The 21,877-nt window shown below is 38.9% G+C and overlaps 1 pseudogene; it reads left to right on the top strand.

Moving 5' to 3' along the window:
• Nucleotides 1-6,668: 6,668 nt before the first annotated feature.
• Nucleotides 6,669-7,808, top strand: LOC101905659 (kallikrein-7-like; annotated as a pseudogene).
• The last annotated feature ends 14,069 nt before the right edge of the window (nucleotides 7,809-21,877 follow it).

Raw genomic sequence — 21,877 nt, forward strand, 5'->3', positions numbered from 1 at the left:
AGAAAAATCAATGATAAACAATTTTGAAGGCAGCCAGAGGAAGAAAGACAGCAGCCTACAAAGGAACACCCATGACAGATGGGTGTGATGAGCAGATTTCCCAGCTGAAACTACAGGCCAGGGGAGAGTAGAATGACATACTCAAAATACTGAAGGATTAAAAACTGTCAGCCAAGAATACTCTATCCAGCAAAGTTACAGATATGGAGAAGTAAAGGCTTTCTCAGGCAAACAGAAGCTGACTTGCCTCACAAGAAGTGTTAAGAAGAGCTCTTACACATGAAAAGGTAAAAGTACAAAAGACTTTGAGTAAGGTGATAAATAGAAAGTTGCAACTCTATATCAGAATACGTCATTAAATGTTTAATTATAACATAAAACTTATAAAGGAATAAACAGAAGAAACAGTAGTTACTTCAATTTGATAATGAGCTCACAACATAAGAGACTAAGTTGAGATAACAAAAGTTTTAAAGAGAAAGAGGAAATGAATGAACCCATATAGGCAAATAAAGATAAAATGCTTTCAACAGAAAAAAAATGGTCATATCATCTATGAGACACTTGATATAAACCTAAAAGTAACCTTAAAACATAAATCTAGAGCAGAGACATGAAACATAAAGAGAAAACTGAGAAAAATACTGTAAGAAAATCACCAAACCAAAATGACAGAAACACAGAGAAAAGAAAAAGGATACAGTGCAACCAAAACAAAAAAAATAACAGTGCTATGTTCTTATCTGTCAGTGATAACCCTAAGTGAATGGATTCATAGCACCAATCAAAAGACAGAGTGACTGGATGGATTAAGAAACAATACTCAGCTATCTGCAAATTCAGGAGATTTAGTTCTGAAGACAAACACAGATTCAGAGTTAAGAGATGAAAGATGATATTCCAAGAAAGTGGCAGGCAAAAGAAAGCCGGGGTAGCCCTACTCATATCAGACAAACAGATTTAAAGTCAAAAAAGATAACAAGACAAAGATGGACATTATATACTGGTAAAGAGAGTAATTCATCAAGAAGACATGATACTTCCTAGTACCTGTGTACCTAACACGGGAGTACCAGAAGTACATAAAACAATTACTAATAGATCTATGGGGAGAAATTGACAGCACCTCAATAGTAGGGGACTTTAACACCCCGCTTATATCAATGGATAGACCATCAAGACAGAAGTCAACAAAGAAATAATGACTTAAATGGAGTATTATACTAGATGTACCTAAGTGATACGGCTTCCCAGCTGGCACAGTGGTTATCTGCCTGCCAATGCAGGAGACTCAGGTTTGATTCCTGGGTCCAGAAGATCCCCTGGAGGAAGAAATGGCAACTTACTCCAGTATTCTTGCTTGGATAATCCCTTGGGCATGGGAGCCTGGTGGGCTACAGTCCATGGGGTTGCGCAGAGTTGGACACGATTGAGCAATTGATACATATATAGACTATTCCATACAAATGCAGCAGCTTCTCAAGTGTACAAGGACCATTCTCAAGGATAGCCTATATTTTGGGATATAAGTCTCAGAAAGTTTAAGAAAATTGAAATTGTTAAGTATCTTTTATGACCACGTGATATGAAACTGCATCTGCAAGAAGAAAGCTGGAAAAATCACAAATATGTGGAAACTAAGCAATATGTTACTGAACAGCTATTTGATCAATGAAGAAGTGAAATGAGAATTAAAAAATACCTGAGGACAAAGGGAAATGAAAGTGCAATATAGCAGGAACTCTGGGATGAAATGAAGGTGATACTAAGAAGGAAGTTTATAGAAATACAGGCCTACCTCAGGAAGCAAAAATCTCTGAAACAATCTAACCTTACACCTAAAGGAACTAGAAAAATAAGAATAAGCAAAGCCCAAAATCAGTAGAGGAAGAAGAAATCAGAGTGGAAATAAATAGACTACAAAGGCAATATAGAAGAGATCAGTGAAAGTAAGAGCTGTTTTCTTTGAAAAGATAAATTTGACAAACTTTCACTACACTCAATAAGAAAAAAAGAAAAGGCTCATGTAAAAAAAAATGAGAAATTACAATGTGAAACAAATACAAAGGATAATAAGAGAATACTATGAACAGCTAGCTATATGTCAACAAATTGTGCCTATATGAGAAATGGACAAAATCTTAGAATCATACAATCTTCCAAGACTGAATCACAAAGAAATAGAAAAATCTGAATAGACTAATCACTATTAAGGAGATTGAAATAGAAATCAAAATCTCACAAAAAACAAAGCCAAGGACTAGATGGCTTCACAGGTGAATTCTGCCAAACATTCAAAAACAATCTAATATCCACCTTTCTCAAACTCTCAAAAAATTGAAAAGGAGGGAATGCTTTTTAATACATTTTATGAGACTAGCATTGTCTTGATGACAAAACCACAGGTAATACACAAATTGCAGACCAAAATAACTGATGGAACATAGATGCAAAAATCCTCAAATATTCAGTTCAGTTCAGTTCAGTTGCTCTGCCATGTCCGACTCTTTACTGCCCCATGAACTGCAGCACACCAGGCCTCCCTGTCTATCACCAACTCCCAGAGCCTACCCAAACTCATGTCCATTGAGTCGGTGATGCCATCCAACTATCTCATCCTCTGTCTTCCCCTTCTCCTACTGCCCTTTTCAACCTTTCCCAGCATCAGGGTCTTTTCAAAGAGGGTCAGCTCTTTGCATCAGGCGGCCAAAGCACTGGAGTTTCAGCTTCAGCATCAGTCCTTCCAATGAACACCCAGGACTGATCTCCTTTAGGATGGACTGGCTGGATTTCCTTGCAGTCCAAGGGACTCTCAAGAGTCTTCTCCAACACCACAGTTCAAAAGCATCAATTCATCTGCACTCAGCGTCCTTTATAGTCCAACTCTCACATCCATACATGACCACTGGAAAAACCATAGCCTTGATTAGATGGAACTTGTTGGCAAAGTAATGTCTCTGCTTTTGAATATACCATCTAGGTTGGTCGTAACTTTCCTTCCAAGGAGTAAGCGTCTTTTAATTTCATGGCTGCAATTATGATCTGCAGTGATTTTGGAGGCCAAAAAAATAGTCAGTCACTGTTTCCACTGTTTCCCCATCTATTTGCCATGAAGTGATGGGACCAGATGCCATGATCTTCGTTTTCTGAATGTTGAGTTTTAAGCCAACTTTTTCACTCTCCTCTTTCACTTTCATCAAGAGGCTCTTAAGCTCTTCTTCACTTTCTGCCATAATGGTGGTGGTATCTCTGTGTCTGAGGTTATTGTTATTTCTTCCAGCAATCTTGTTTCCAACTTGTGCTTCATCCAGCCTGGCATTTCACATGATGTACTCTGCATATAACTTAAATAAACGGTGACAATATACAGCCTTGACATTCTCCTTTTCCTATTTGGAACCAGTCTATTGTTCCATGTCCAGTTCTAACTGTTGCTTCCTGACCTGCATACAGATTTCTCAAGAGGCAGATCAGATGGTCTGCTATTCCCATCTCTTTCAGAATTTTCCACAGTTTATTGTGATCCACACAGTCAAAGGCTTTGGCATAGTCAATAAAGCAGAAATAGATGTTTTTCTGGAACTCTCTTGCTTTTTGATGATCCAGTGGATGTTGGCAATTTGATCTGTGGTTCCTCTGCCTTTTCTAAAACCAGCTTGAATGTCTGAAAGTTCATGGTTCACATATTGTTGAAGCCTGGCTTGGAGAATTTTGAGCATTACTTTACTAGCGTGTGAGATGAGTGCAATTGTGCGGCAGTTTGAGCATTCTTTGGCATTGCCTTTCTATGGGATTGGAAGGAAAACTGACCTTTTCCAGTCCAACAAAATATTGGCAAACTAAATAATACAATAAAGGTATCATACCGCATGGTCAAGTGAAATCTGTTCCAGGGATAGAAAGATGATTCAGTGTCTCTAAATCAATCAGTGTGATCCACCACATTAACAACCTGAAGAATAAAAATCATATAACCAACTCAATAGATGCAGAAAAATCATTTAACATGATTCATACATATTTATGATAAAAACTCAATAAAAATGTACCTTAATACAATAAAAGCAATATGTGAGAAACCCATAGTTAACCTTTTGTCAATGAGAAAAACTGAAAACTTTTCCTTTAATAAACATCAGGAGTTAGACGAGGATGCCCATTCTTGCCACTTTTATTCAGCATGGTATTCAAAGTTCTAGTTAGAGCATTAGGTAAGAATAAGGAATCAGTTCAGTTCAGTCGCTCAATCGTGTCCGACTCTTTGCGACCCCATGAATCGCAGCACACCAGGCCTTCCTGTCCGTCACCAACTCCCGGAGTTCACTCAGACTCACGTCCATCGAGTCAGTGATGCCATCCAGCCATCTCATCCTCTGTCGTCTCCTTCTCCTCTTGCCCCCAATCCCTCCCACATCAGAGTCTTTTGTAATGAGTCAACTCTTCGCGTGAGGTGGCCAAAGTACTGGAGTTTCAGCTTTAGCATCATTCCTTCCAAAGAAATCCGAGGGCTGATCTCCTTCAGAATGGACTGGTTGGATCTCCTTGCAGTCCAAGGGACTCTCAAGACCACAGCATCAATTCTTCGGTGCTCAGCCTTCTTCACAGTCCAACTCTCACATCCAAACATGACCACTGGAAAAACCATAGCCTTGACTAGACGAACCTTAGTTGGTAAAGTAATCTCTCTGCTTTTGAATGTGCTGTCTAGGTTGGTCATAACTTTTCTTCCAAGGAGTAAGTGTCTTTTAATTTCATGGCTGCAGTCAACATCTGCAGTGATTTTGGAGCCCCCAAAAATAAAGTCTGACACTGTTTCCACCGTTTTCCCATCTATTTCCCATGAAGTGATGGGACCAGATGCTATGATCTTCATTTTCTGAATGTTGAGCTTTAAGCCAACTTTCTCACTCTCCACTTTCACTTTCAAAAAGAGGCTTTTTAGTTCCTCTTCACTTTCCGCCATAAAGGTGGTGTCATCTGCATATCTGAGGTTATTGACATTTCTCCCGGGAATCTTGATTCCAGCTTGTGCTTCTTTCAGCCCAGCGTTTCTCATGATGTACTCTGCATATAAGTTAAATGAGCAGGGTGACAATATACAGCCTTGATGTACACATTTTCCTATTTGGAACCAGTCTGTTGTTCCATGTCTAGTTCTAACTGTTGCTTCCTGACTGGCATACAAATTTCTCAAGAGGCAGGTCAGGTGATCTGGTATTCCCATCTCTTTCAGAATTTTCCACAGTTTATTGTGATCCACAGTCAAAGGCTTTGGCATAGTCAATAAAGCAGAAATAGATGTTTTTCTGGAACTCTCTTGCTTTTTCGATGATCCAGCGGATGTTGGCAATTTGATCTGTGGTTCCTCTGCCTTTTCTAAAACCAGCTTGAACATCTGGAAGTTCATGGTTCACATATTGCTGAAGGCTAAAAGCATCCAAATTGGAAAGGAAGAAGCAAAATTCACTCTTTGCAGATGATGTTATTTTGTATACAGAAAACCCTAAAAGCTACCAAAATACTGGAAGTAATAATTTAGCAGAATTTCAGGGTGAAAAATCAGTATAGAAAAGTCTTCTTTCATTTCTTTGAGCTGTCAGAAATATAGAAAATTGTCCCATTTATTGTTGCAGCAAAAAGAATAAAATACCTATGAGTAAATTTAAGGATGTGAGAGATAGTACACTCAAAACTATGAAAGAAATGAAAGAATACCCCAAAATAGAAATGTTTTCTGTGTTCATGGATTGGAAGAATTAACTTTGCAAAAATTTCCATATTACTTATCATAATATGCATATTTAAGGCAATTTCTATCAAAATCCCAATGACATTTTTTCAGAGGAATAGAACAAAAAATCCTAATACCTGTATGGAACAACAAAGGCTATGAATAGCCAAAGCAATCCTGAGAAAAAGGAATAGATCTGGAGGCATCACACTCCCTAATTTCAAGTTAAAATACAAAGTGTAGCAATCAAAACAGCATGGTATTGGAAGAAAAGCAATGACAAACCTAGACAGCATATTAAAAAGCAGACATTATTTTCCTACAAAGGTCCACATAGTCAAAGCTGTGGTTTTTCCAGTAGTCATGTATGGATGTGAGAGCTGAACAGTAAAAAAGGCTGAGCACAGAAGCATTGATGCCTTCGAATTGTGGTGTTGGAGAAGACTCTTGACAGTCCCTTGGACAGCAAGGAGATCCAACTAGTCAATCCTAAAAGAAATCAATCCTGAGTTTTCATTGGAAGGACTGATGCTGAAGCTGAAGCTCCAATACTTTGGCCACGTGATGTGAAGGGCCGACTCACTGGAAAAGACTCTGATGCTGGGAAAGATTGAAGGCAGGAGGAGAAGGGGACAACAGAGGATGAGATAGTTGAATGGCATCACCAACTCAATGGACATGAGTTTGAGCAAGCTCTGGGAGATGGTGAAGGACAGGGAAGCCTTGTGTGCTGCAGTCCATGGGGTCGCAAAGAAGTGAACACATCTGAAAGACTGAACTAAGTTGTTAGAAAAAGTAGACATCAGTGCCTGGCTCCCAACGGAGTCTGGTGCCCAGATCAGATCTGACCTTCCAGAGCTGAGAAGGGGCTTCATTTATGCCCCAGCAGAAGAGAGCCCTCCCTTGCTGGCAGCCCCTGAAAGACTCAGAGGTCGCCATGGCAGCACCCTTGCTGATCCTATTGCTGTCCTTTGTCCTGGGATCTGCTGCACAGTACGCCCAGGGTGATGAGAGTTTGGAGATTATTGATGGAGTCCCATGTCCAAGAGGCTCCCAGCCCTGGCAGGTGGCCCTGCACAAGGGCAGTCAGCCCCACTGTGGAGGCGTGCTGCTCAGCAGGCAGTGGGTGCTCACCACTGCCCACTGGAAGATGAATGAGTACAATTTGCACATGCACAGTGATCAGCTGGTGGGAGGCCAGAACATCAAGGCCATGCTGTCCTGTCCACCATCCGGGTTATGCCACCCAGACCTGCACTAACAGCCTCATGCTGGTGAAGCCAAATGGCTGGGCCAGGCTATCATCCAATGTCAAGAATGTCAACCTGCCTTCCCACTGTGACCCACAACCCGCCCCAGACCACGTGTACTGTTTATGGCTGGGGCACCACCAGTAGCCCTGATGTGACCTTTCCAGCACAGCTCATGTGCACAGATGTCAAGCTCATCTCCCCCCAAGACTTAAGGAAGGTTTGTAAGGACTTGCTGGGATACTCCATGCTCCGTGCTGGCATCCTCAACTACAGCACCTGTGGAGTGGTGTGCCTGCAACAGTGACTCAAGGAGACCACTGATGTGCAGAGGTACCTTGCAAGGCCTGGTGTCATGGGGAAGTTTCCCTTGTGGCCCACGCAGTGAGCCAGGTGTCTATACCCAAGTCTGCAAGTTTGTTGATCGGGTAAAAGAGATCATGAGAAGATACCGCTAATCTCTCCCTACTCCCATCTCTCCATCCCTATGCCTTGGAACAGGGAATTCACAGAAATAAGGACATCAGTGACCTACAGTTCTACTTGAACTTAGCTTTCCTCAGAGACATGTCAGAGCCTCAGCAATATGTGTGTAAGCCAACAATACGTGTGTAAGCCAATCAAATCAGTTAGGACCTAAAAACCAAAACAAATACAGAAACCTCGGTGCTGGTAAGGATGTAATGAGACCAGCTCTGTCTGCCACTGAAGCTATAAATTCATATAGTTTTTATGGAAGATGATTTGGCAATTTGAGTGGGAACATTTGTTCTCTACCTTTGACCTAGTAATTCTAGTTGTCTGTTAAAAAAAAAAATCCAAAATGTGGAGCACAGTTTGAATTTATCACAATATTGTTTTTCATAACACGATAGTGGAAACACTGAAGGTGTCTAGAAACAGTGAATTGGTTAAACAGTAGGCTGGTTTGAGGCAAGGATATTCTGAAGCTCTTAAGGATAATAATTATGCAGAATTCTTAGTATTATCTGAGGATGTTTATGCTATGTGGCACTAAATGAAGGAAGGAAGATACAGAAATATATGTGTATGTGATTCTCACTATGTAAAATGAAAATATTCACAAAATAAAACCTGAAAGGATATTTACCAACCTGCATTAAAAAAAAAAAAAAGACTTGCAAATCAATGGAGTAGAATTAAAGAGCCCAGAAATAAGCCCACACCTATAGGGACAGTTAATTTATGACAAAAGAGCAAAGAAATACAATTGAGAAAGGATATTCTCTTAATAAATGGTGTTGGGAAAACTGGACAACCATATGTGAAAGAATGAAACTAGTCTACTGTCTTACATAGCAAAAAAAATTAATTCAAAATCATTTAAAGATTTTAAGACCTGAACCCATAAAACTCTAAGAAGAAACACAGTATGCTCTTTGACATTCGTCTTAGCAATATTCTTTTGAATGTTTCCTCAGGCAAAGGGAGCAAAAGCAAAAATAAACAAATAGGACTACAAACTAAAAGCTTCTGCAGAGCAAAGGAAACTGTTAACAAAATGAAAACACAACATACTGCATGGGAGAAAATATTTGCAAATCATATATCCAAGAGGGAGTTGATAGCCAAAATGCACTACCCTGGTGGCTCAGATGGTAGAGCATCTGCCTGGAATGCAGGGGACCCAGGTTTGATCCGGCAGAGGAAATGGGTATTCACCCCAGTTATTCCCTGGAGAATCCCATGGACAGAGGAGTCTGGTGGGCTACAGTCCATGGAGTCACAAAGAATTAGACACAACTGAGCAACTAACACACACATCCAAAATATACATGAAGAACTTACACAACAACAACAACAAAACCAATTAAAAATGGTTAGAGGATTTTAATGGACATTTTCCCAATGAAGACTTACATAGGACCAACAGGCATATGAAAAAATACTCAACACTAATCATTACAGAAATGCAACTAAACCTACAGTGAGATACCATCTCACACTCATTAGAATGACTGTTGTTAAAAATATAGGGAATAACACACGTTGGAAAGGGTGTGGTGAAAGGGAATGTTCATACACTGTTGATGGGAGCATAAAATGGTGCAGCCACTATGGAAAACATAGCAGAGATCCCTCAAGAAATTACAAATAGAATTATCATGTGATCCAGCTATTCCACTTCTGGATATTTATCCAAAGACTACAAAATACTAATTCATATATATATATATATATATATATATATATATATATACACACACACATACACCTGTGTGTTCATGGCAGTACGTATGTATATGTACATATACAGTACATATACATATGTACATATATGTATATATATGTATATACCTATATATACACACACACACACACACATACACCTGTGTGTTCATTGCAGTAACTTACATAGCCAAGAATCAAAGTACCCATCAATGGATGAACTGACAAAGAAGATGTAGTGTAGATGAGAACATCAAAGTCCATACCATTTGGGGAAAAAAGAGACTGTGATTAATTAAAAGTAAGCATGTGTGCCTAGTTATTTCTTTAGTAACTGCAAATATCAGTGTGCTCTGCTGAACATCAGTTTAATGGAATTAGATGGAATTAGAAATTCTGTTTGAAGCCTGAAGTTTCCATACAGTTGCCAATTAAGTCACTGAGGGCATGTACACCCACGTTAAGAGAAAGTGGAATGTGGCCTGAGGTTGAATTTTGCATCCTGATGGCAGTGTCTTAAGTATAAAACCCCACTGTGAGGTCAAGATTAGAAAGATTAAGGGTACAGAGCAATTTTTCTTCGAAGAGCAAGCTCTAGACTTGTAGGTCTGCTTGATAACAGGGCTTTGATCTTTCTCATTTTGTTAATCTGTAAATCCAATCACACTCACAGTTGAGCACGGGAATTTCATTCCCTCTCATGAGCAAGGCATTCCTCTGAACTGCTATATGGCCAGGCAGAAATTCTCCCTGAGAGAATTCACGGTAAGTCTCATGACTTAGACTTATGGTTACAAAATGCATTTTAGTTTTAAAAGGAGAAAGGAACAACACGATAACTATTGTAAATATTGTGTGCAGTTAAGATAGAGGTGTTAGAATCAGTAAATCAGACATTTTCTAACCCAGCATATTATATATATTCTACATATTTATATGTGCATGTATGTATTAGAATTTGCACCAGAAAACAAGTGTTAGCAAACTTAACCCATTATGTTGGATTTGTAAAGGTTTCTAGGATTATGTGTGTGTGTGTGTGAGTAGAACATAAACACAGCATTCATAACGGGAAAGAGAAACATCATTGAGCTAACTTTCTAATCAGTCACTCAGGTACTGAAATTATTCAGTGAATGGGTCAACTGATTATTAAAAAATCATTACTTCAGTTCTTAAAAATCTGTTTCCCATGGATAGAGGGATGGTATGGGGAGGGAGGAGGGAGGAGGGTTCAGGATGGGGAACACATGAGAAATAAAGGAATAAATTTAAAAAAAAAAAAAAAGAAAAAAAAAGAAAAAAAATTTAAATGTTGGAAATTTGAAAAATTAATGTGTCAAAGGATGCCCATAGGACAATTTTTTAAAAAATCTTTTATTTATTATGTGTTTGGATTTTTGTGGTCTTAGGTGTGGCATGCAGGGTCTCTGTTGTGGAGCACAGGCTCTTTGCTGTGGCATACAGATGTCTCTTTAGTTGTGGCACCTGGCTCTGCAGTGGGCAGGCTCAGCAGCGGTGGCAGGGGCTTAGTTGCCACACCGCATATGGGGCTTTAGTTAGCCGACCAGGGATCAAACCCTTCATCTGCACTGGAAGGCGGATTCCCAACCACTGGACCACCGGAGAAGTCCCTGACAATTTTTAAATAGTCATGTATTAGGGAAAAAAGGTTATGAAAACTGAAAACCAGAGTGGAAATTATTGAAAATGTTGTCTATGTAAACATTTTAAACAACTGTGTAGGAAACCGTCCAAAAGAAAGTCAAATTAAACTACAAAATGTAAAAAAGTAAATTAAACCTCTGTATGTAAAAGTTAATATTTGTAACATGTCAAAGAACTAATCTCTTGATTCTGCTTTAAAATCTTGCAAATCAATAAGAAAAGGACCAACTTAGAAGTAGGAAAGGGGACAATGATTAAGAATAGGCATTTTAGACTAAAAGAAACGTAAGTAACTCATAAACAAATGAAAATGTTCTATTTTAATAATACTAAAAGAAATGCAAAGGAAAATATTGAGTCTGTATTTCACATATCAAATGAGATAGATATGAAAGTTTGATAATACATAACTTTGGGAAGAGTGTGGAGAAATAAGCATTGTTTGTGGAGGTATAAATTGAGAAACTCTTTGGAAAAAGCCAACTGTATTGACCATAAGGTAAAACTGTATGTAACTGTTTAACCTAGCAATCTTAGTTTTAGAGATTTACCTAGTCATATTCACACATACACAGAGATACATGTACAAAAATAATTAGTGCAGTTTTATTTTAAAAGGCAAAAATCTGAAAATAACCTTGATCCTTGCCACATCTGAGGATTCAGCCCAGCTCTAACAAAATTTATAAAAAGTCTCAAGATGATCAAGCTGATAAGCACAAGTAAACCGATAGTCTGCATGTTAAAATTTCTCTCTTTAACTGGGACCAAAAATATAGCATCTTCAATATCTAGGATTAAGTAAAACATTAGACATGCAAAGACACAGCAAAATGACCCACAATCAAGAGAAAAATGAATCAAGTATTAAGGACATGCAGAAGTGACAAAGATGGTAGAATTAACTTACCAGGACAGGAAGCAACTATTACAAATATAGTCAAAATACACACACACAAAAAAAACCCCACTCTATGAATAAGTTAATATTTGCAACATATATCAAAGAACTAATGTCATGATTCTACTTTAAAATATTGCAAATCAAAAAGAAAAAGACCAATTTAAAAGACATAGGAAAGGGGACAATGATTAAGAATAGGCATTCTAAGCAGAAATAAGAACTTGAATAAATAAGAATAAGGAGGGAACAGATTAAAGTATTGTAGTGGAAAAAAATGCAAACTATAAAAGAAAAGAGCATTTTGATATTGAAAAAATACCTGAAAAATGTTTATCAGATAAACTTGTAAGTAAATTATAAACTGTAGGGAAAAAAATGTATCAGTGACCTTGAAGACAGAGGAATAGAAATTATTAAATCTTAAATAAGGAGAAGTAAAAAGAATCTCAGTAAACTATGGGACAGTAACAAGTAGCAAGATGTGTAATTGGAGTCCTAGAAGAAGCCAAGAAAGAGCTAAGGGGTAGAGGGAGGCAATGTGTGGGAAAAATGAAGGAAACGATGATTAAAATTTTTCAGATTTCATGTAAAATACAAGCTCTTAAATCCAAGATTCAACAAGCCCCAAGCAAGATAAACAAAATGACACCAATGCCCATTTTAATCAAAATATTGCAAACTAAGGATAAAGTCTTAAAAGTAACGAGAAAGAAGAGATACTACAGATGACAACAGAAATTCATAGTAGAAAGCAATAGAGAAAATTAACAGAACTAAAGTTGGTTCTTTGAAAATATTAATGATGATAAACCCTTAGATAAGAAAGAAAACACAAAATGTATCACTAATATGAGGAATAAACAAAAGTATATCACTGTAGGTATATGCTACAAGCACTAAAAAGAATATAACAAAATTCATGAACAACTTAATACCAATAAATTTGATAACTTAGTTTTTTGTTCTTTCCTGTATTGATGCCTTTGTTGAGCCTTCTCCTCCCTTTGCATGAAATTTCTCATGTGACTTAAGGTGAAAAGGAAAAATCTGCAAAACATAATACCATATTCAATGCAGCAAGCAGTTCTAGATGCTACATAAGCCACGCCACATTCTCTAACATTAAGATACTTTCGGTTGGCCCATGAGCTGAAGGACTTTCCTGCCTGATTATGATCATTAGTGTCCTAAAATCTTTTCTGAAATGGGATGATACTTTTAAGATTTCTAGCATTAAGTACAGTTTTGGTTATTACTTTATTCTGGGATAATTAACTGTTCAGTTTGAATGTGTGGAATTTACTCCTCTATTAGAATCCCTGACCTTCTGTGGCTTATTAACATTACTGCAGGTCAGTGTATCTGTTGTTCTATTGGGGCAGGGGAGACTGACTTAGCAGCCCTGGGAAATATGCTTCCATGTGCTTTCAGGCTGACGTTTATAGCACTGTTGTTGATAAAAGTTGAATGAGGCTGATGGAAGGATAAAATTCACTAGGGAGAAGAGTTTACACTTTCCTGATGGGATGTGGTGTTCCACATTCTCCAAAACAACTCTGAAAATTGAAATGGGAGCCCCATGAAATGCTGTAGAATCCAGGAACAACAAAATAGGCTGCACTTTTGGTTAATTCAGCGAGCATGTACTGAGACCGTATTAGGTGCTGCTGCTGCTGCTAAGTCGCTTCAGTCATGTCCGACTCTGTACAACCCCATAGACGGCAGCCCACTAGGCTCCCCTGTCTCTGGGATTCTCCAGGCAAGAACACTGGAGTGGGTTGCCATTTCCTTCTCCAATGCATGAAAGTGAAAAGTGGAAGTGAAATCGTTCAGTCGTGCCCGACTTAGCGACCCCATGGACTGCAGCCTACCAGGCTCCTCCGTCCATGGGATTTTCCAGGCAAGAGTACTGGAGTGGGTGCAAGAATCAGAAAAACAGATACATATGGTAACCTTGCCCTGGGATCAGTCTGCAGTGGTTTTTATTAATAGCTCTTAGTGCACATGAATCACTTGGGAAGCTTTTAATAAATATTTATGGAAGGAACACACCCCCGGCAATTAAACCCTCATCTCTGGAAGGAAGGCTCAAGCATCTGCAGTTTGGAAAGGCCCTGTGTTACTTCTCATGTACAGACATGATTTACTGAGGGTGAACAAACCAGAGGAAACAAAACTGGAAAGCTATTATTTAGTTGGTGTTGGATGTAGAGAAAAAACCTGCATGAATTTTGAGGACTCAAAGGAGGTAGTTAGAAATGAAATGAGATTTCTAGTAAGTGTAACAGGAAGGATTTGATGGGAATTAATAAAGGAAGGAAGGAAGAGAAAAATATGCATGAGAGAAGGGTGAAAAAGGGAAACACTAGCAGCTCTTCACTACCCCCTCTTTTCTTCTTTTTCTTCCCCCTCCTCTTCCTCCTCCTCCTCTTTTTTTTTCTCTGTAACAGCAGGTCAGAGAATGTGGGAGAGATTAAAATTAGGTAAACATTAGGAATAGTGATGTATCTGACAAAAGGTGAGGGGGTGTGGAGAAGAGGCTTTTACAGTACTGATGGGAATGTAAATTGATAGAGCGACTATGGAGAACAGTGTGGAAATCCCTTAAAAACTAAGCATAGAACTACCATATGATGCAACATTCCTACTATTGGGCATAAACCCTGAGAAAACCATAACTCAAAAAGACATGTACCTCAATGTTCATTGCAGGACTCTTTACAACAGCCAGGACATGGAAGCAACCTAAATGTCTGACAGATGAATAGATAAAGAAGATGTGGTGCATATATCCAGTGAAATATTCCTCAGCCAAAAAAGAGGAATGAAATTGGATCATTTGTAGCAATGTGGATGAACCTAGAATCTGTCATACAGAGTGAAGTAAGTCAGAAAGAGAAAAATATATGTTAACACATATATATGGAATCTAGAAGAAAGGTACTGATGTGCCTGTTTGCAGGCAGCAGTAGAGAGGCAGATGTAGAGAAAGGACTGTGGGTGTGGGGGATGGAGAGAGTGGGACGAGGTGAGAGAGGAGCATTGCAGATGCACACTAGCTCACGTGAAGTAGACAGCTCGTGGGAAGCGGCTACATAGCCCAGGAGCTCAACCCAGCGCCTTGTGACAACCTAGAGCGGTGGAGTGGGGGGTGGGAGGGAGACTCAGTAGGGAGCAGGTATATGTATACTTACGACTGAGTCATGCTATTGTACAGCAGAAACTTAACACAACATTGTAAAGCAATTATACTCCGATATAAAGGTGACCTTTGGAGTGAGTTTCTAAGCTGGTGAAGATGAATGTTCAATAAGGGACAGATACCACCTTTAGACACTTACTTAAATGTTATTTGTTGCTGTTTTGTGAGCAAGCTTATGGATTTTATGCATTATGACCTGACCAATATAATAAACATTCTTCCTTGTCTCTTCCCTTTCCAGATGTGGGGGATCCTAGAAAGTCAGTGGGATTTTAGTTCCTCTGTGTCAGTCTCCACTGGACTAACCCTGAAATGTTAGTGGAGGATGAAAATAGGCTTTGGGACTTGGCATGTGCTGTTTTCTTAGTTTTAGTTTAGAAGGTTTTGGCTCACTCCCACCTTACTTACATGGAGGACTTCGCAGGTGGCACGTTGGGAAACAATCCAGCTGCTGACGCAGGGAACACAAGAGGCGTGGGTTGATCCCTGGAGAAGGAAGATGCCCTGCCTTCTCCTTCCTGGAGAAGGAAGTGGCAACCCACTCCAGTATTCTTGCCTGGAAAATTCCATGGACAGAGGAACCTGGTAGGCTTCAGCCCATGGGGTCGCAAAGAGTCGACATGACCAAGTGCAGAACAGCTGCACCTTATTCCAGCTTAGTTTGTCTTTCATAACTCCTCTCAATGTTCCTGTCTTCAGGCACACCATCCCTGGATGACTCAACTCTTATTTCTGCCTTTTAGGACACTGGGATAGAGAAGAATAATTGTGTTCCTTCCTTGATGCTACTTGTCCTGAAATTTTCCTTTCAGCCCATGGAAATCATAAAGCAATGAAGATGTAGTTTTTCTTGATGTAACAGTAGCAAAAAAACAAAAACAAAAACAAAAAACCCACGTGCATAGTGCAACAAGTTCATGTAGAATTTTATAGCATGTGTCCTCTTTGATGATTTCCAAATCCTTCAAAAGCCATTATTAAGAAATGGAAACAGACTTAAAAAGTTAAGTTTTTCCCAAAGTCATTTGGCCAGCACATGTCTTTTTCCAGACTTGTACCAGAGAGTGCCTTTCCCCCACGCCTTTCTTTTTTTTTTTTCCTAATTTTATTTTATTTTTAAACTTTACATAATTGTATTAGTTTTGCCAAATATCAAAATGAATCCGCCACAGGTATACATGTGTTCCCCATCCCCAACCCTCCTCCCTCCTCCCTCACCATACCATCCCTCTGGGCCGTCCCAGTGCACCAGCCCCAAGCATCCAGTATCGTGCATCGAACCTGGACTGGCAACTCATTTCCTACATGATATTTTACATGTTTCATTGCCATTCTCCCAAATCTTCCCACCCTCTCCCTCTCCCACAGAATCCATAAGACTGTTCTATACATCAGTGTCTCTTTTGCTGTCTCGTACACCGGGTTATTGTTATCATCTTTCTAAATTCCATATATATGCGTTAGTATACTGTATTTATGTTTTTCCTTCTGGCTTACTTCACTCTGTATAATAGGCTCCAGTTTCATCCACCTCATTAGAACTGATTCAAATGTATTCTTTTTAATGGCTGAGTAATACTCCATTGTGTATATGTACCTCAGCTTTCTTATCCATTCATCTGCTGATGGACATCTAGGTTGCTTCCATGTCCTGGCTATTATAAATAGTGCTGCGATGAACATTGGGGTACACGTGTCTCTTTCCCTTCTGGTTTCCTCAGTGTGTATGCCCAGCAGTGGGATTGCTGGATCATAAGGCAGTTCTATTTCCAGTTTTTTAAGGAATCTCCACACTGTTCTCCATAGTGGCTGTACTAGTTTGCATTCCCACCAACAGTGTAAGAGGGTTCCCTTTTCTCCACACCCTCTCCAGCATTTATTATTTGTAGACTTTTGGATCGCAGCCATTCTGACTGGTGTGAAATGGTACCTCATAGTGGTTTTGATTTGCATTTCTCTGATAATGAGTGATGTTGAACATCTTTTCATGTGTTTGTTAGCCATCTGTATGTCTTCTTTGGAGAAATGTCTTTTTAGTTCTTTGGCCCATTTTTTGATTGGGTCGTTTATTTTTCTGGAGTTGAGCTGGAGGAGTTGCTTGTATTTTTTTGAGATTAGTTGTTTGTCGGTTGCTTCATTTGCTATTATTTTCTCCCATTCTGAAGGCTGTCTTTTCACCTTGCTAATAGTTTCCTTTGATGTGCAGAAGCTTTTAAGGTTAATTAGGTCCCGTTTATTTTTGCTTTTATTTCCGATATTCTGGGAGGTGGGTCATAGAGGATCCTGCTGTGATGTATGTCGGAGAGTGTTTTGCCTATGTTCTCCTTTAGGAGTTTTATAGTTTCTGGTCTTATGTTGAGATCTTTAATCCATTTTTAGTTTATTTTTGTGTATGGTGTTAGAAAGTGGTCTAGTTTCATTCTTTTAAAAGTGGTTGACCAGATTTCCCAGCACCACTTGTTAAAGAGATTGTCTTTAATCCATTGTATATTCTTGCCTCCTTTGTCAAAGAGAAGGTGTCCATATGTGCGTGGATTTATCTCTGGGCTTTCTATTTTATTCCATTGATCAATATTTCTGTCTTTGTGCCAGTACCATACTGTCTTGATAACTGTGGCTTTGTAGTAGAGCCTGAAGTCAGGTAGGTTGATTCCTCCAGTTCCATTCTTCTTTCTCAAGATCGCTTTGGCTATTCGAGGTTTTTTGTATTTCCATACAAATTGTGAAATTATTTGTTCTAGCTCTGTGAAGAATACCGTTGGTAGCTTGATAGGGATTGCATTGAATCTATAAATTGCTTTGGGTAGTATACTCATTTTCACTATATTGATTCTTCCAATCCATGAACATGGTATATTTCTCCATCTATTAGTGTCCTCTTTGATTTCTTTCACCAGTGTTTTATAGTTTTCTATATATAGGTCTTTAGTTTCTTTAGGTAGATATATTCCTAAGTATTTTATTCTTTCCATTGCAATGGTGAATGGAATTGTTTCCTTAATTTCTCTTTCAGTTTTCTCATTATTAGTGTATAGGAATGCAAGGGATTTCTGTGTGTTGACTTTATATCCTGCAACTTTACTATAGTCATTGATTAGTTCTAGTAATTTTCTGGTGGAGTCTTTAGGGTTTTCTATGTAGAGGATCATGTCATCTGCAAATAGTGAGAGTTTTACTTCTTCTTTTCCAATTTGGATTCCTTTTACTTCTTTTTCTGCTCTGATTGCTGTGGCCAAAACTTCCAAAACTATGTTGAATAGTAATGGTGAAAGTGGGCACCCTTGTCTTGTTCCTGACTTTAGAGGAAATGCTTTCAATTTTTCACCATTGAGGATAATGTTTGCTGTGGGTTTGTCATATATAGCTTTTATTATGTTGAGGTATGTTCCTTCTATTCCTGCTTTCTGGAGAGCTTTTATCATAAAAATGTTGAATTTTGTCAAAGGCTTTCTCTGCATCTATTGAGATAATCATATGGTTTTTATTTTTCAATTTATTAATGTGGTGTATTACATTGATTGATTTGCGGATATTGAAGAATCCTTGAATCCCTGGGATAAAGCCCACTTGATCATGGTGTATGATCTTTTTAATGTGTTGTTGGATTCTGATAGCTAGAATTTTGTTAAGGATTTTTGCATCTATGTTCATCAGTGATATTGGCCTGTAGTTCTCTTTTTTTGTGGGATCTTTGTCAGGTTTTGGTATTAGGGTGATGGTGGCCTCATAGAATGAGTTTGGAAGTTTACCTTCCTCTGCAATTTTCTGGAAGAGTTTGAGCAGGATAGGTGTTAGCTCTTCTCTAAATTTTTGGTAGAATTCAGCTGTGAAGCCATCTGGACCTGGGCTTTTGTTTGCTGGAAGATTTTTGATTACAGTTTCAATTTCCGTGCTTGTAATGGGTCTGTTAAGATTTTCTATTTCTTCCTGGTCGAGTTTTGGGAAGTTGTACTTTTCTAAGAATTTGTCCATTTCTTCCACGTTGTCCATTTTATTGGCATATAATTGTTGATAGTAGTCTCTTATGATCCTTTGTATTTCTGTGTTGTCTGTTGTGATCTCTCCATTTTCTTTTCTAATTTTGTTGATTTGATTTTTCTCCCTTTGTTTCTTGATGAGTCTGGCTAATGGTTTGTCAATTTTATTTATCCTTTCAAAGAACCAGCTTTTGGTTTTGTTGATTTTTGCTATGGTCTCTTTTGTTTCTTTTGCATTTATTTCTGCTCTAATTTTTAAGATTTCTTTCCTTCTACTAACCCTGGGGTTCTTCCTTTCTTCCTTTTCTAGTTGTTTTAGGTGTAGAGTTAGGTTATTTATTTGACTTTTTTCTTGTTTCTTGAGGTGTGCCTGTATTGCTATGAACTTTCCCCTTAGGACTGCTTTTACCGTGTCCCACAGGTTTTGGGTTGTTGTGTTTTCATTTTCATTCGTTTCTATGCAAATTTTGATTTCTTTTTTGATTTCTTCTGCGATTTGTTGGTTATTCAGCAGCGTGTTGGTCAGCCTCCATATGTTGGAATTTTTAATAGTTTTTCTCCTGTAATTGAGATCTAATCTTACTGCATTGCCCCACGCCTTTCATATGCGTTTGAAAGGCATTCCTTTCCAGTTCATCAGAAATATGCCAGAAGCTCATAGCATCTGAGAGTCAGAGGAAATCTTAGGCCACTCCTCCATTTATGCACCCCGTGCAGTAATCCCCTCCACAGGGGTCTTTAAAAGTAGACAGTTCGCTTCAGTGGAATATCCACAGCAGTGGGCACCTTATTCTTTCCTCAAGCAGCCCATTTCAGTGTTAAAGTGCCCTACTTATCATCAGCCTCCACACCAATATCTAGTATCAGCAAATTTACACAGATAACTTAATTCCTGCCTAAGTGTTAGCAACAGCGGCACCATTTCTGAGAATATTTGCGTTAGAAATAAAAGCCTTCAGACAGAATACCTTGGTAGGAAGCAATAAAACTAAAAGTGCATTGGGTGTGTGTGTGTTAGTTGCTTAGTTGTGTCCAACTTTTTGCAACCCCATGGACTTCTGCTAGGACTTTTGTGACCCGCTGCTGGGCTTCTTTGTCCATGGGATTCTCCAGACAAGAATACTGGAGTGAGTAGCCATTCCCTTCTCCAGGGAATCTTTCTGACCCAGGGATTGAATCTAGGTCTCCTACATTGCAGGCAGATTGTTCACCATCAGAGCCACCATGGAAGCTTCAAAGTGCAATAGCAGGCATCAGCAGGGGTTGTATCTGGGTCCTGCTGTACTGGAGAGCCTCGTGGTCCTTACTCCATGAGGAACTTCTGGTTTGTCTTATGACCACATCCTTGGTACCTTCTGCCATTCTGTCTTGTAGAAAATAGTAACAGAAATTATTGCCATAATTATTCAAGTAAGGAACTCTTAAAAAAACCCAGAGGCATAGTTGGGAACTGGTGAAAAACTTGCATTCCTCACCCTACTAAACTAAGAAAAAGAACCCCAAGACTATAACAATATGCCTTGCTAGAATTTTAGAAACAATGAGCATTGAAACATGTGACATTTTATTCATTGATGTAGTTCTTAAGTATTTATTCAGCACCCAATGCATGCCAGTTGTTAAGCATAGTGCTGAAGATAACGGTCCTGAGCAAGACCAGATAGGCCTCTGCTGTTGTAGGGTCCAGAGTCTAGAAAGGAGGCCCTTGTTCATTTTCAAAATTGAAAGTAAATGCAAAGTTGCACCTGAGGTTTGCACTCAAAAAGTAATTTTGTATCTTGAGATTCAGGGAAAGTGGCTACTCTATAGAGTTGACTGGTGTGAGATATGAAGGTGAGCAGGAATGTTATTAGAGGAAAAGAGTAGAAAGCAAGGGGTGAGGAAGAAAAGTTTTTCTCCCTAAATGTAACAGCATGTGCAAAGGCCCTGTGGTTGGTGGGAAGATGGTATATTGGGGAAGTGAAAGTAGTGCATTTGAAGAGCAGGCACTGAGTGAATTCATAGTACCTGGTAGGGCCTTTCCCTGGAGAAGGTCAGATGTTCATTTCAACTAGTCACAATTTTTACTATCTCTACAAAGTTGTTGGGGCTTCCCTGATAGCTCAGATGGTAAAGAATCTGCCTGCAATGCAAAAGACCCAGGTTTGATCCATAGGCTGGTAAGATCTCCTGGAGAAGGGCATGGCAACCCACTCCAGTATTCTTGCCTGGAGAATTTCATGGACAGAGGAAACTGGCAGGCTACAGTCCATAGGGTCTCAAGAGTGGGACACAACTGACTGACTAACATTTTCACTGAGTTGGTAGCTTTTAGAGGTTATTCATCTATCCAGTTGAACATTTGGAATGTTTTTCTTTTTTTCCTCTGGTGAATATAACCTAGATTTATAGCAAAAAAAATTTAAAAAATCATTCAATCCTGAGGTGGCAAATAGATATCATTTCTAGTGCCAGTTCTTCCAGACTCTTGGTGGCTGCTTGTAGTCATATCATGACTGGGATTCTGACTCATGTCTGTCTCAGGTTCCATCTTCTTTTTGTCTTTTGGTCAGACCCTAACTCAATTTTAGCGTCCTGATCACTCTGCTTTTCTGCCTTTGTCTTGGAAAGAAAGAAAGGCTATATTTTCCACTGGTGCTGAGACTTACTTGGAGACGTCTTTCCCTCTGGGTATTAAAAATAAAAGTGGACACCATTCGTAGCATCCACTTTGGAAGCGTAGTTTGCCTTTGAATGAATTCTGGAGCTATATCTTCATTCTCAGCTCTTAAAAGCAATTCCAAGTGGACTGGTGCTTTACAATTCTCTAAAATTTAGGCAAATGTATGCATTTGTTCTGAAAATTTGGGGGATAAATCCTTCCATTGATAACATTTCTTCTGTTTTTTAGTTTCTTTAAAAGAGAACAATGATACCAAGTCTACAGAGGAAATTACAAAAATATATATCCAAACA

Source organism: Bos taurus, chromosome 29 (genome assembly GCF_002263795.3).
Source record: "Bos taurus isolate L1 Dominette 01449 registration number 42190680 breed Hereford chromosome 29, ARS-UCD2.0, whole genome shotgun sequence".
In the NCBI taxonomy this organism is placed as follows: Eukaryota; Metazoa; Chordata; class Mammalia; order Artiodactyla; family Bovidae; genus Bos; species Bos taurus.